The following is a 13,910-nucleotide window of genomic DNA, read 5'->3' as shown; positions in this document are numbered from 1 at the left end:
ATCCTTGATGATAGATGTTGATATAATTTTTTTTATTGCATTAATAAAAAAATACTAGATATTTATGAGGGTTTGCATTACATTTTTTAAACTATGATGTGATATTAATAAAAATTATAACTTGTAATAATATTTTGTTATTTTTGTATACACTTAATATATTCATATAGGCTCTAAAAACGTTAATTTTCTAAGGTCAGGGATATTTCAGTTATATCTATTTGAATAAGTAGTCAAAATTTTATGCGTTTTATAGTGGAATGTTTTTTAAACAAAGTGTAAAGAAATCGTTTAGGAATATACCCTATTCATTAACAAGTGCGGCAGTATTTTGCAATGACTAATAATTAGCAAAATGATACGGAAAGTTTGCAGATACTACTCCACATGATTCAGTGAACATTCCAGTTAAAAATGTTAAACCTTCGAAAATATAACGAAATATACACCATTTTTTTAATAAAAAAATATATATTTTAAAGTACTTAAAGAAATATGAACAAGACGACACTTTTAGGTGAGAATTTATAATAATAATTTGCTCCAGTTATGAAAGAAAGCAATTTCAAAACAAATTTAATTATCCTTGGAATAATAGTTCTTCCCACACAATATTGAACAATTATAAAATTATTAATTGAGAAAGCTGTTTTCTAAATATCTCCTTACAAAGCATGCTTTTAATTATGCCTTTAGTTAAAGAATATTATAGTTAGAATTATCTTTGCTTTAGTTCAGATATCTATAATAATGAATAATATACTTTTCTGTTTTTATGTTTTAGCCAAAATGATCAGTATACCTATATATTTTTGTCTTTTGTTTAACTTGCGAAAGAAAAAATAGTTCCTAAATTAGTTTCTATGGAGTGTTATAAATAAACATTTTAGAATACTAAAGCTGCTAGCTGCTCTGTATATACATTGTGTAGCTTAAACATATCTTTTGATACTTTTTTTGATGATTTTGATTCTTGTTTTGATCTAAAATTTGATTAATTTAACTCTCTTTCGCATATTGTATCTGTGTTTAGTACTTTACGAATTGATAGAATAACGATATACACGGCTGTTCACCACATACGACACGGAGTATTGTAGCTAAACGATTAGATTTTTACAAATTGTAAGTTTTGGGTTCGTTGAAGGACTATTAGAGCTACAATTTAAAAACATTTTTACAAGATACATAGTGTCCCAAAGTATTTCTTTAAATAGAACACCCTGTATATTATTACATTTTTAGTTTCTACGATTAAAATTAAGGTAAATTTGATAAAGATTTATTACACTTAAACCTTACCGTTTTTAAAATATTTTCAATTTTGTGAAATTGCAGTCAAAATTTTAAGACTTCATTTCTCCAAGGGTATCAAAGTTTTTAATACTAAATATTTACTGAAGTTTATTTATTGATCAGTTATTGTGTTGCAATAATAAAAATTATACTACCTTATACAGAGTGTCTAAAATTTTATTTTAAATAATTACTAGTTTTAAACGGCAATAACTTGTTTAATTTAAATGGAAAACCCTGTATATTTTAGGCGAATCAGATGCACAATTTAATTGTCTATCAAATTATATTATACCATTTTTTACCTATCTCTTCAAGTTCGGTAGAAAATGCTAATCTAAATTTCTTGTAATTTAAAATTCATTTATCAATATACCCATGGAATACTGACATTTTAGATTATTTTTAAAGATGTACCAAATTTTTAAAGAGCACAGATACTAATATTGTAATATTGTCGATATAGTTTGTTTACTTCATTAAAAATAAAAAAAAACTGTTTAAATATTTGCTAAAGAGGACCAATTAATATGATTCCAGTATTCAAACTACATTAATTGACTGTTTGCGTTGGTTAATAATAATTGCTCCAAATACCAAAAAACTGAATTTTGTATGTGTATTAGACAGTGTGATAAAAAGTAACACCTTAAAAATGATATTTCATTTTTTGACAAATGCTTATTTATAACAACAGATACATTCATTTTCATAACTTATTATTATATTGATTTCTGTGCCAAATCCACATTTATTTAGAATAATTTATTAACGAACATAATTAAGTATGTAATTAATTAGTATTTGGGCGGAAATAATGGTGTTATATTTAATTATTGGTATACTCTTTTATAAAGATTTACATAGTTTTCTTTTAGCATACAATTAGACTAGTATAATTATCATTTTGCTAAAAACGATAATATTACTAGCCTGTACATTTGTTGCTTTAAAGACAATCTAAAATTTCAATATTCCATGGGTATATTGATAAATGATGTCTAAATTATAAGAAAATGCATTTTCTACGAAAACTTGAAGGGATAGATAAAAAATGGTATAATACAATTTGATAGACAATTAAATTGTGCATCTGATTCTCCTAAAATATACAGGGCGTTCCATTCAAATTAAACAAGTTATTGCCCTTTAAAGCTAGAAATAATTTAAAATAAATTTTTAGAGACTCTGTATGAGGTAGTAGGTAGTATAATTTTTATTATTGCAACACAATAACTAATCAATAAATATACTTCAGTAAATATTTAATATTAAAAACTTTGATACCCTTGGAGAAATGAAGCCTTAAAATTTTTACTGCAATTTCACAAAATTATTCACATAATTATTTAAAAATATTTCAAAAACGGTAAGGTTTATGTGTAATAAACCTTAATCAAATTTACCTGTATTTTAATCGTAGAAACAAAAAATGTAATAATATACAGGGTGTTTCATTTAAAAAATACAACTTTGATTTTTTTTATTTATTTGGGACACTCTGTATCTTGTAAAAATATTTCTAAATTGTAGCTCTAATAGTCCTTCAACGAACCCAAAATTTACAATTTGTAAAAATCTAATCATTTAGCTACAATACTCCGTGTCGTATGTGGTAAAGAACCCTGTATTCAGCCTTTTCAACAATGATCATATGCAGGCGATATACCGGGTGTTTTTCAAGTGGTTCACCTCTAAACCTTTTTTTCACATAAAATAACGAAATTTGGAATGTTAGTATATGATATAAATCGGGATTGATTGGCGGTACTCAATTAGGTTCTGTTACTTCCTGTTTTACTGGAAATGGCTGCAAATTTGGGAAAGTATAAACGGGATTAGCCAGTTTAGAACAAACAAAATTTTTTATGAAGAATCTATTTCTCTCAAAATGTCAACAATAAAAAAGTTTATCCTCTTGTAAAGACGGAGGACATACTGTATACAAAACGGCCCCGTAGTAGCATCAGCTATTTTTAAGTAATCAATAATGTTTCTCACATCGGCGATAACCAGATGTCTTGATTCTAAAAATACACTCTCTATTTTGAATAATAACAGCGGCAATAATAATTCCAAAAACGCCATTCAATTTTCCCATTTTAAATCTGGGTATTTCGTGCAATATTGATCAGTCTCGACACTGCGTTTAAACAAGAAGAATCGATAATCTTTAACCTAAATAAGATTGCGGAGAATTCAGATAAATCATATTTTATATAGGGAAAAATTGTATCTGGTAATTACAAATATATTTTCTTAGTATGTAAATACGTCTAAATATTTGTCGTTTTTTTAAATATATTATTTTAACACAGTTATCACAAATGGAAATACTTATTAATTGCAAAAGTTGGACTAATAATATGCTGAATTGTTGCACATCAAGTTCTGTCATGAAAATATATTCTTCAGTAGAATAGGGTTTTAGGGATATTTAAAACCAGCATCTCTTTTCTTATCATGACCCGGATTTTTGGAGTGACGAATGGTCTTTAATTAATATTCGGTGATGGGTAGTTGTATTTTGCTATACCATACAGAAAAAAACAATATTTTTAAACCAAGAATATGCAAATTCTTGAAAATATATGCTTCCATTAAGAATATTTTTTTCTGCTTAAAACTACTTAATGATTTTAAAAAGATTTATTTGTTTTAAAAATATATGCTTTTAATGAAGAATTTCGTTTTTCCTTATAGCTACATATTTTTTCTTGATTTAAATATATTCTAATTTTGAGACAATAATAAAATAATTTTAATACAAGAATATGGCATTTTTAATAAAAAAATATCATTTTATGAAATTTATTTACAACATTAAGCGAAATTTCTGCAATTTACTTCACACAAAACAATGAAATCTTAAAAATATTTCATCCAAGAATATCTAAATTAGATTGTTTTAATTTAAGAATATCATCTTTCTTATATGAAGTAAATATATTTTCATGAACGAAAGCGAAGACTTTCTTCATTTAAAATAAAATTTTAATTTTAAATTAAATATATTCTCTAACAAAAATAATAAATCCAAGAATATCATATTCCTCATAGGGGGATATATTGTTTTCATTATATACAAAGCATACATTATCTTAAAATAAATCAAGTTGCTTTAAAGGAAGAATTTATTTTTCTGTGTGCATAACATGGTATACTGATGCTTCCAAAACTACAGCAGGAACAGGGATAGCAGTATTTGGACCGAAAACTAAATACTCCGAACCAATGAGCACCTACCCCGGCATCCTAAATCTACGCTATCGAAAGATGCGGACAACTTATCTTATATATACTAGATAGGAACTATATCGGAAACATGAAATAGCCATCTTATCCGACAGTCAAGCAGCATTAAAAGCGACCAACTCAGTAACTACCAATTCGAAGTTGGTTAAAGAATGCCTAAAGAAGCTGAACAAATTAGGCAAAGATAATAAAGTCCTCCTACTCTGTGTGCCAGCCCACCAAGGGATAGAAGGCAATGAAAAAGCAAACGATCTAGCTAGAAAAAGAGCGAACACTCTACTAACTGCACCAGAACCGTTCTGCTTCCCAAGTGGAAACCAACTTAAAGCGGAACTGAAGAACCTGGAATACTCCATCCGTAACCTGGAATGGGAATCTTCCAACGGTTTTTGACACTCGAAGAAATTTCTTGCAACTTACGACCGAGAAAAATCGAATATTTTCGTTGATTTAAGTAAGAACAATCTTCGGATTATCACGGATTGAAAAAGGTAATGTCTGCTCAACGAATACCTCAATAGATTGAAGCTAAGAAACAACGGCGAAAGCAGATTTTGTGGAGAAAATGGGGAAACACGAGAACACCTCATCACTGAGTACATCGTGACAACAACCATTCATGCAATGTAGTTTGGTATGGCTGATATTGGAGATGAAGAACTAACCTCTGTTAAACCGTCTCAGATAATGGCTTTTGTCACAGCCTTGAAAAAGCCTCTGATGAGTTAAAACTCAAGAAAGAAGGACGCAATAGATCTCTAAGTTCGCGGTGATTGACCCCCTTTCCAAATATTTGTGTTTGGGAATTATCAAGCATGTCTTATCTGCTTGTCATAATCGATCTCTTTATGTTCAATAATGGCTCTATTAGACTTGGATACATTTTATTTTATTGAGAGCAACGGCCTAGCTACGCTGAAACACCGGTTCTCATTAGAACACCGAAGTTAAGCGACGTAAGGCGATACTGGTGGATGGACGGGTGACCGGTTTGAAACTCTGTATCGTGCTGTTGTTCAAGGGAAAAGTGTAAAAATCTATTGATACACACTGCTCATTCACGCCGGTTCGAGGCCGGATGAGATCGGATATCTCGTGAGTAAGAGTTGATTTAGACACCTCCTTAGTCGGTAGGCCTTTGACCATGATATGGTCGAGGACCGCGGTTCGGATTCCGCGTAAACAAAGTAGGCCCGTCGAGATTAGCCCTGGCAGCAACAAGGACACGTTAACTGAAATCTTTACTACCTAATCTATACTTTTACATATTTTACTGAAATATGAGTTTCAATGAAATGCATCATTATCATTTATTATTTGAGATACAAGTTTTACTGCAACTAAATAAATGCATCAGCGAAGTGCAACTATACTTCACAGTTTCTGAATACACATGCCAAATTTGAACAATGTTGGACAAGCTGATTTTAAGAACTTTAAGAAAAACTGCATCTATTTTTCAATTAAAACTGAACAGGTAACAATGGAAAACCAAAAATGACAACGTACTTTAAGATGTCAGCCTATAATTTTGTTAATGTCAAATTATATTTTCTAAACATTGGGTTTTTGCCTCATTCGAACCAGCTTTAAATTACAAAAATGCATTTCGGGGACACTAACCGTACGTATTATAACGTAGCAGTGGAGACAACACAACCATAAAACATCCCTCTTTAGAACTTGTCATCTGTCATGTTAAGAAATGAAAGTAAAAGCCCCCCTTGAGTTTGTTTGTGCAGTAAATTCATGAAATATCGATCCCTATATTTAATTAATTTTTTTAATATTACAGAAACATTGTTTTAATTGCAACGAAAGAGGTATATTAAAATTAAATTATAGATATTAAAAATTACAATAAAAAATTATAATTTATTGTACAGTTGTTCTTCGCAGGTTTACGTCCTCGGTTGAAAAAAGCCATTGCATTTAAATATGAATACTTATAATAAAACGTAGGTACTTGATAAAATAAGTCCAAATACACCAGTAATTAAGGAGGAAATTGGCAAAATCACACACCGAATATTCACAAAACACAACGAAATAAAAATATTGACATCTTTAAAAAACACATGAACATTTGTTAACTGTTTAATGACTAGCAGTGCCTCTAGTGTTTGTTCGCACAATATAGCTTTCAGTCAGTTTTATAGTCATTGCCATTACAGAAAATGTTCTAAAGGGGGATGTTTTGTGAGCACAACATATTACATTTGACAATGATATAATCATAAGTTGACAACTTATGGCAATTTGACCTTTGACTAGTTTTGCTGATGTTACCTTATGTTTGACTGATCGTTATCTGTTCAGTTTTAACGACTTTAGCTGTAAAATTAATAGAGGGCCAATATTTGGAGAGTTCAAAATTTGCATGGGGGTTTGGATTTCTTGTTTCCAACGAGCTACCCGGTATAGTAGAGATTATGCTAAAGGAAACCACATATATGGTGTAACTACCTATTCAATCCCGGTCTTATAAGGATATATCATTATTTATTTATAGTCGTTGATTATAATTACAATTACAATTTTAGTCGAGGGTATAGACACAGTTTAATTAATGTATAGATATGCACTTTTTACTTAGAGTTGCCCAAGGAAAACAGCCAATATTACTAAGACACCTTATTAGAGATTAACAGAAATATAATTGTTACTCATACACAAAAATATCAACCACAAGTATTTACGATACACTCTGATTAATCGAAAAAAATATCACCCCAGCATAATCACATTTTATTGTGAGTAGGTAACAAATTATTTACTCTATGATAATTACAATGAAAATAAACTTAACATTTTGATATTAAAAGCTAGAATCTGTTTGACAAAAGATGGGGTATAAACAAAACCCTTGTTTATTAGTTAGAAAGAATCAATATATTTCTAAATTTTAGATATAATTTTTTTTAAATTTGTCATGCGCCTGTGATTTATAATCCTAGGAAATCTGACTTAATGATTTTAGAATCTTAATTATATCGAATATTTTTGCGATTTCTCTTAGTTCCTTGGCGAAATATTTTCGTAGGCGTATCATTACAACAAAATAAACACCAAAAACTTACTTTTTATGTTATTCCTCCGTAAAACTAGACCAGATCGTCGCACAAACAAGAACTATCAATCGAAAACAAACGAAAAACTGTCTCGAAATCTTAAAATAACCTTCTGCTGCGAGCTTGGTGAAATAAACTGCTAAACTGCCGTCGTCCTGCTGACCATGAATGATGGCGAGGCAGCAGGTGACGTCACAATTCATGGTAAATATCGTGTCAGACTTAAATTTATGTACGAGGGATCCTCGAGAACTATAGTATTGTATTTCTTTAAATACAGTCGCTTTTAATACATGTTTCTTTTGAAACATATATTTTGACGTATATATATTTTTTATCAAGAAAATTTATTCCGTATCATATTTTGGATTAGCAAAGTAAATGTTTTGATATCCCAGTGGTGTTTTATTTTATTTAAAACTATTATATTATTTATTATTATAAACTATAGTAATAATGAAAATTTTAACCCGTATCTTGTTAAGCCATCCTGTATCTTTTACTGTTTCTGAGATTCCTATGGCGAGATTTGAATTTGATTTGAAATACCCCAAATATTTTGAACTACCGCGACTCTTCATTATTCGTTTTTTCATCAGGTAGGGGGGTGAAGGGTCGCAGTGTTTCCGGCAGAGGACGGCCCCTTGTTATGGAAAAAGGGGGGCGAAATATATCCCTATATATATCCCTAATATCTTACTGGGTTTTCTTAAAAGAGAACACTACTTTTTACTAGTGTTCTCTTTTAGACAGTATTCCTGAAATATTGTTAGATATAAATAATAGATAACCCACTCTACAAAAGTTTGGATGTTACTTATACAGGGTGTTTCAAAAAACATGTGCCATCTCTCGTGGGGAGATTGCTCGCGTAAAAATAAGATTTATTTTTCATATCAACAATCAACATAGGTCCGATTCTACTTCATTTCGTTTAGAGTGTTAAAATCTTTTACTTTTAGTGATTTGAATGCAATTTTGGGGGTAAAAGTTAATATAAGTGTTATATATTTTAATGTTAAACAAGTACTAAATTCATCAGGGACGAGCATATGGGTTATCACTGGAATATTTAAAAAAAAAACATGTGCGGCTCTGACTTTTTTCTTTTGATATCAAAATTGTGTAGGCCGTTTAATGCCAATTAAAAGTTATGTCTTGATATTTTGTCCAATTCGGCCTTCTTGATGAGATAACCGCAATTTTATTAATCACAATAATTAATAAAATGAAAATAAAATTAAAATTAATAAATTATGTATTTTTCCTAATTTATTATTAAATATTATCACTATTAGTTACTATTACTATTAGTCCAACATACAGCAATTTCAAATAAAAAAAATATTGGTATTTAAGATAATTACAAAAAAACTAATTTTAAAAAGTTTTAACATCCTGTAACTCCAAAAACTATGCATTTCCATACCCATGTTTATAGGAACTTTTTTTCATATTTTTTTTATGAGGAATCTTATGAGTACTTATTTAAAACATTCGCAAGTTAATGATATTAAATTTTTTTAAAGGTTGCTATTAGACTTGGATCGAGGCAAATTAATAAAATTGCGTTTATCTCATCAGGGAAGCCGAAATCGACAAACTATCAAGAGACACCTTTTAATCGGCATTAAACTGCTTATATTATTTTGCTAACAAGAGAAAAAAATCAGTGGCGTACATGATTTTTTTAGAAAAATATTCCAGTGATAACCCATATGCACGTCCCTGGTGAATATGTTGACATTTTTTTAACTTTAAAATATGTCCCATTTATAGTAACTTTTAGCATTAAAATTTCATTCGAAACGCTAAAAGTACTTGGAAGAAAATTATAATAGGTAAATCAAAAAAATATTAACATTTTAGCACCCTGTAGCTACGAAACAAAGCAGAATCGGACTATGTTGATATGAAAAATAAGTCTTATTTTTACGTGAGGAATTTCCCCACGAGAGATGGCACATGTTTTGAACACCCTGTATAAGATTTTATTCAAATAAATATAAAGATATTTATAAAATATTAGTATGTAGATAGATAAATGAGTTTTTATTTATTTCAAACAATTATGCTCCTTTGGAGCGTGGAACAATGTCCGGTGTATATTGGCATTTTTCAATTGAACAGAAAATTGATTGATATTTGAGATAATTTTATGTCTTTTTAGCCATCCTTAATAATATTTGTTTATTTATCATGTTCACTTCTTTGTTTTAAGATTCCTATGATTAATCAGCATTAATGAAAAAGTATAACAAGGAATATCTTGTTATTTTTGGCGTTTTAAACTAATACATATCATACTATTTCTATATTTGCTAGAGTACTTTTTGCAGGGTATGCGGAAAAAAACTCTTATAGATATTATACGGAGAGCAGGTGTAGCTGGAAAGAGCTATGGTGTAAGTAATTTTCATACATATTTCTTTTTGACTACTTTATATCTTTGACAAGAAACCATTGACGTAGGTAGTATCGTTTTTATTATTACAGAATTACATTTACTTTAAAATACATGATCTAAATTAAACATTTTCATATACGTAATAAATATAATAAATACTTTCTAAATATAGTAGAGTAATGTATTTGGGACTTAGGTAACAAAATTTTGCTTAAATTACCTGTCAATTACCGGTCAATATTCCATATGCCCACTTAGGTTGGACATTGTTGTTACTGACCGGACATTAACATTGCCGGCGGCACTGAAAAAAGAATAGTGATAAGGTATTTTTTTATTTAATTTGTGCCTACCGGCTGCCATTTCAATCGTCTAGCCGCTACTGGTAATTCACTATCCCGTTGACACGAAATTGCACGAATAAGTTTTGATTGCTTTGGTTTCAACTTTTTTTTTCATAATTATCTGATTTTTTTAAATTTTTTACCAAATTTTTTGAATTTGGTTGCTCTGAATGTCTTGATTATAGAATTGAATGTCAAAAAAGTCATGGTTCAGTGGAAAGTGGTATAACAGAGACATTGAGAAAATGTTAGCTGTTAATGTTGCTGCTGAGGTGCTGAGGGCTGTCTTATTTCAAAACTTTTTGATATTATTAATTACGTTATTGCCCGAGCAATGACTGAGAAAAACCAATAAAAGATGAACATTTTCAATATTGCCCTTAATTTATGGACATTTTCGTAATATCCGGGCTATGGTGATATTATCTTCATATTATCCAATAAAATTGGCCTGTATACGTCATTGGCAGTAAGATACATATACAGGATGAGTCTTAAATAAGTTATAGGTGTAGTATATTTCGACTCTAGGAAACACGTCTATGATTTTTTTTTCCCGATTTTTTTTTTAAATTTGGGACTTTTTGAAAATTTTCTTTGACTTTTTTTTTAAATTTTAAGTTACAAAACATAATATCTTTATAATATGACAACATAGGTAGCAGATTAAATTTACAAGAAGGAAAACCCAGAAAAGATTCAGTGGTTCCCACTTTTTTTTAAATTTTCAAAGTAAAATATCTCGCTTATTTTGGATTGGTTTGGTTTGGTTAGGTTAGGTTAGGAAATATGTTTCTTTTAGCGAGATCTACCAGCCCTGAAAATACTTGCACTTATTTAAGACTCACCCTGTATAGTGATAATAAAACGTTTTATAGGCTGAAGAATTCTTGTTTCTGAAAAAAATTAATAAAATTAAAACATTGTTTGCCAAATACAAATCGATTTCATTTTAAACCTGAGACTAAGTAAAAACTAAGATATTTATTTTGTGAACGCTACTGATCCATCCAAGACGACGGTTTTTCCTAAGCTACCTTATATTTTATATGTTTATCCAATATGAATAAAAGATGAAAGAAGATGCACCGACAATTTCACTACATTTTCTTTCCACTTCTCTTTTCTATATAAATAATAAAAAATCGCATTTATATCAATTTTCATCAACTTAACGTGATGACAAACAATTTTTCAATGTTTTTATTGTATACTTTGTTTTCCGTAAAATGATACATAGATATTTTCTATAGCAAAAAATTAATGGAGATTGGCAAGAAACTTATACTCATACCTCATTAATAACCCAAAATTTCAGAGCAAACAGTTCTAGAAGTGTAACAGCTGTTGTGTGTGTTTTCCCTTAAGGCTCCCCATATGTGGAACATTTCATTCTCAGTAGTTTAATATTGTCTTCAACAGAATCTTAATTACAATATTCCCAGATTATATGAGATGATAAAATACCTACATATAGTTGATTTTCTACATATATTTGATTTTTTAATTCATTGTTGCCAACCGTGGACATATTTGGCGCCGGGCTGGCTAAGTGGAATTTCAGTTTCGCTCTGGGGATTCGGGTGGTAGCTCTGGTGTAAAAAATGTCAGGTTGTCACATTTATTTATTTCCTGACATTGTTATTCGTTTTGATACTTTAATTTGGTATTACTATATTTTGGGTTAAATAAATAGAGTTGTGATACTTTAAGCTTAAAAATGTTTACTAGCAGACCTTGCAGTCGGACATTGTTTCTTTTTAAACCTCTTTTAGTGCGAAGTGTACAAGATAGCTTAATAGCCGTAAAAAACTTATCGCAACTTTATTAGAATATTTTGAACGGGAAAGCGGCAGTAATGGCCCTTTATGTCCTTTAAGTGCTGTTAAGAAGACTTTTGTTGAACTTTTGAATTTTCTTAATGTTTATATATTTACAATTAATTTATTTTTGTTTCCTAGAATATTTTAATTAAAAGAATATGTAAAAGTGGGCAACGCTGTGCCCGTCAAGCTTAATCAGTGAATAGAGTTTATTGATGTGAATATTTTTTTATAATTATTAATCAATATAAATTGATATTTGTTGATCTGTGTTCACTTGATGATAGCTTGGAGATACTGATACCAGTATAAACACACACGCTGTATTGAATGTGTTTATACAGGTTGTCCCAGAAATAAGTGCAAATATTTTAAGGGGTGGCAGATCTCGATAAAAGAAACATTTTCTCATTATCGTCTTTCAAATAAGTCTAAAATAACAGAGTTATTTTAGTTTGAAAATTTCCAAAAAAAATGATTTTTTGCTAAAATTTTGAGAACCACTGGATCTTTATTACAGTTGAGGGTTGGAACCTTTGGTGTTACACAGCAAAATAAAAACACTAAATCACCACAATACACCAAAACACTTTTACTTTTACACTGGACGCGCGTTTCGCTAACCATGTTAGCATCATCAGCAGATGATTATAATAACTAAACTAAGTTCTAATATAATAGATAAACTAAGTTCAGTTTATAATCATCTGCTGATGATGCTAACATGGTTAGCGAAACGCGCGTCCAGTGTAAAAGTAAAAGTGTTTTGGTGTATTGTGGTGATTTAGTGTTTTTATTTTGCACTGGATCTTTTCTGGATTTTCTTTCTTCTAAATTAAATCTAATACCTATATTGTCATATTATCAAGAAATTATGTTTTTAACTAAAAACTAAAAAAAATACAAAATTTTCTTCCAAAAATTTCGAATTTTCAATTTTTTTTTTCGCGAAAAAAACCTCATAGGCGTGTTTCTGGGGTTGAACAATACTACTAGTTAAAATAATTGCACTTATTTCTGGGACACCCTGTATAAACATTTAAACAATGTAAAGATAATTATAATCGAAGTTCAAGAGGCAGAAAGCATTTTGATACATTATTTGTTACATTATTCAAATTGGTGGCGCAGAATGATGTATTAAGGTAAGCGCGCATTTGTTCGCACCGGACGCAACGGACGCATCGGACGAATCGCAATATATTTGTTATCATCGCATATTATATCGGATTTTCTTCCCGCATTTTCATTTTAGTGCAATCCTCAAAGCGGGCTAATACGAAACTTTTGTTTTTCACGTTCGTTTCCCAAATTTAAAATGAGTAGTATTGCTGATGAAGAATTATTATTTGCAATTGCATGTGCATTTGAAGAGGAAGAGCAAAGGAACAAGAAAATAAAAACGAATTTGGATCCATAATGTAAATATGAACCGTATTTTTAAAAAGATGTTAAACTGATTTTTCTGCTGTTTAAATATACCTATATGTTAAAGAGTTATTCTATTATATTGCGTCTACATACCCAAGTTATCTCTGATAATGTCCTAATATCATGTAGCCATCTCAGGTCGGTCTTCTTCTATGTCTCTTAATTCCTCGTGGGTACCCTGCTGTAATTTTTGTGGTCTATCTGTAAAACATATCTAGATTTATATATAAAAAATAAATATATTTTTTGTTATATATATAAATGTCATTGCATTAAAATCCAA

The 13,910-nt window shown here is 29.7% G+C and overlaps 1 protein-coding gene across 3 annotated transcripts in view; it reads right to left on the bottom strand.

The window, feature by feature from the left end:
• The window catches only part of LOC115878833 (protein SRC2 homolog), a 41,270-nt gene extending 33,488 nt beyond the window's left edge, over window positions 1-7,782 (bottom strand). For 2 of the 3 annotated variants that reach the window (XM_030895442.1, XM_030895443.1), the window contains exon 1: window positions 7,632-7,782. The gene's annotated coding sequence lies outside the window, so the exon portion shown is untranslated. The remainder of the gene's footprint in view (window positions 1-7,631) is intronic. The other variant, XM_030895444.1, reaches the window with a different exon arrangement.
• Window positions 7,783-13,910: the final 6,128 nt, after the last annotated feature.

Source organism: Sitophilus oryzae, unplaced genomic scaffold, assembly GCF_002938485.1.
Source record: "Sitophilus oryzae breed Bouriz unplaced genomic scaffold, Soryzae_2.0 scaffold_1532_pilon_pilon, whole genome shotgun sequence".
Taxonomy (NCBI): Eukaryota; Metazoa; Arthropoda; class Insecta; order Coleoptera; family Curculionidae; genus Sitophilus; species Sitophilus oryzae.
Note: the sequence above shows the minus strand (reverse complement) of the source record. Positions and strands in the feature narration are given on the sequence as shown.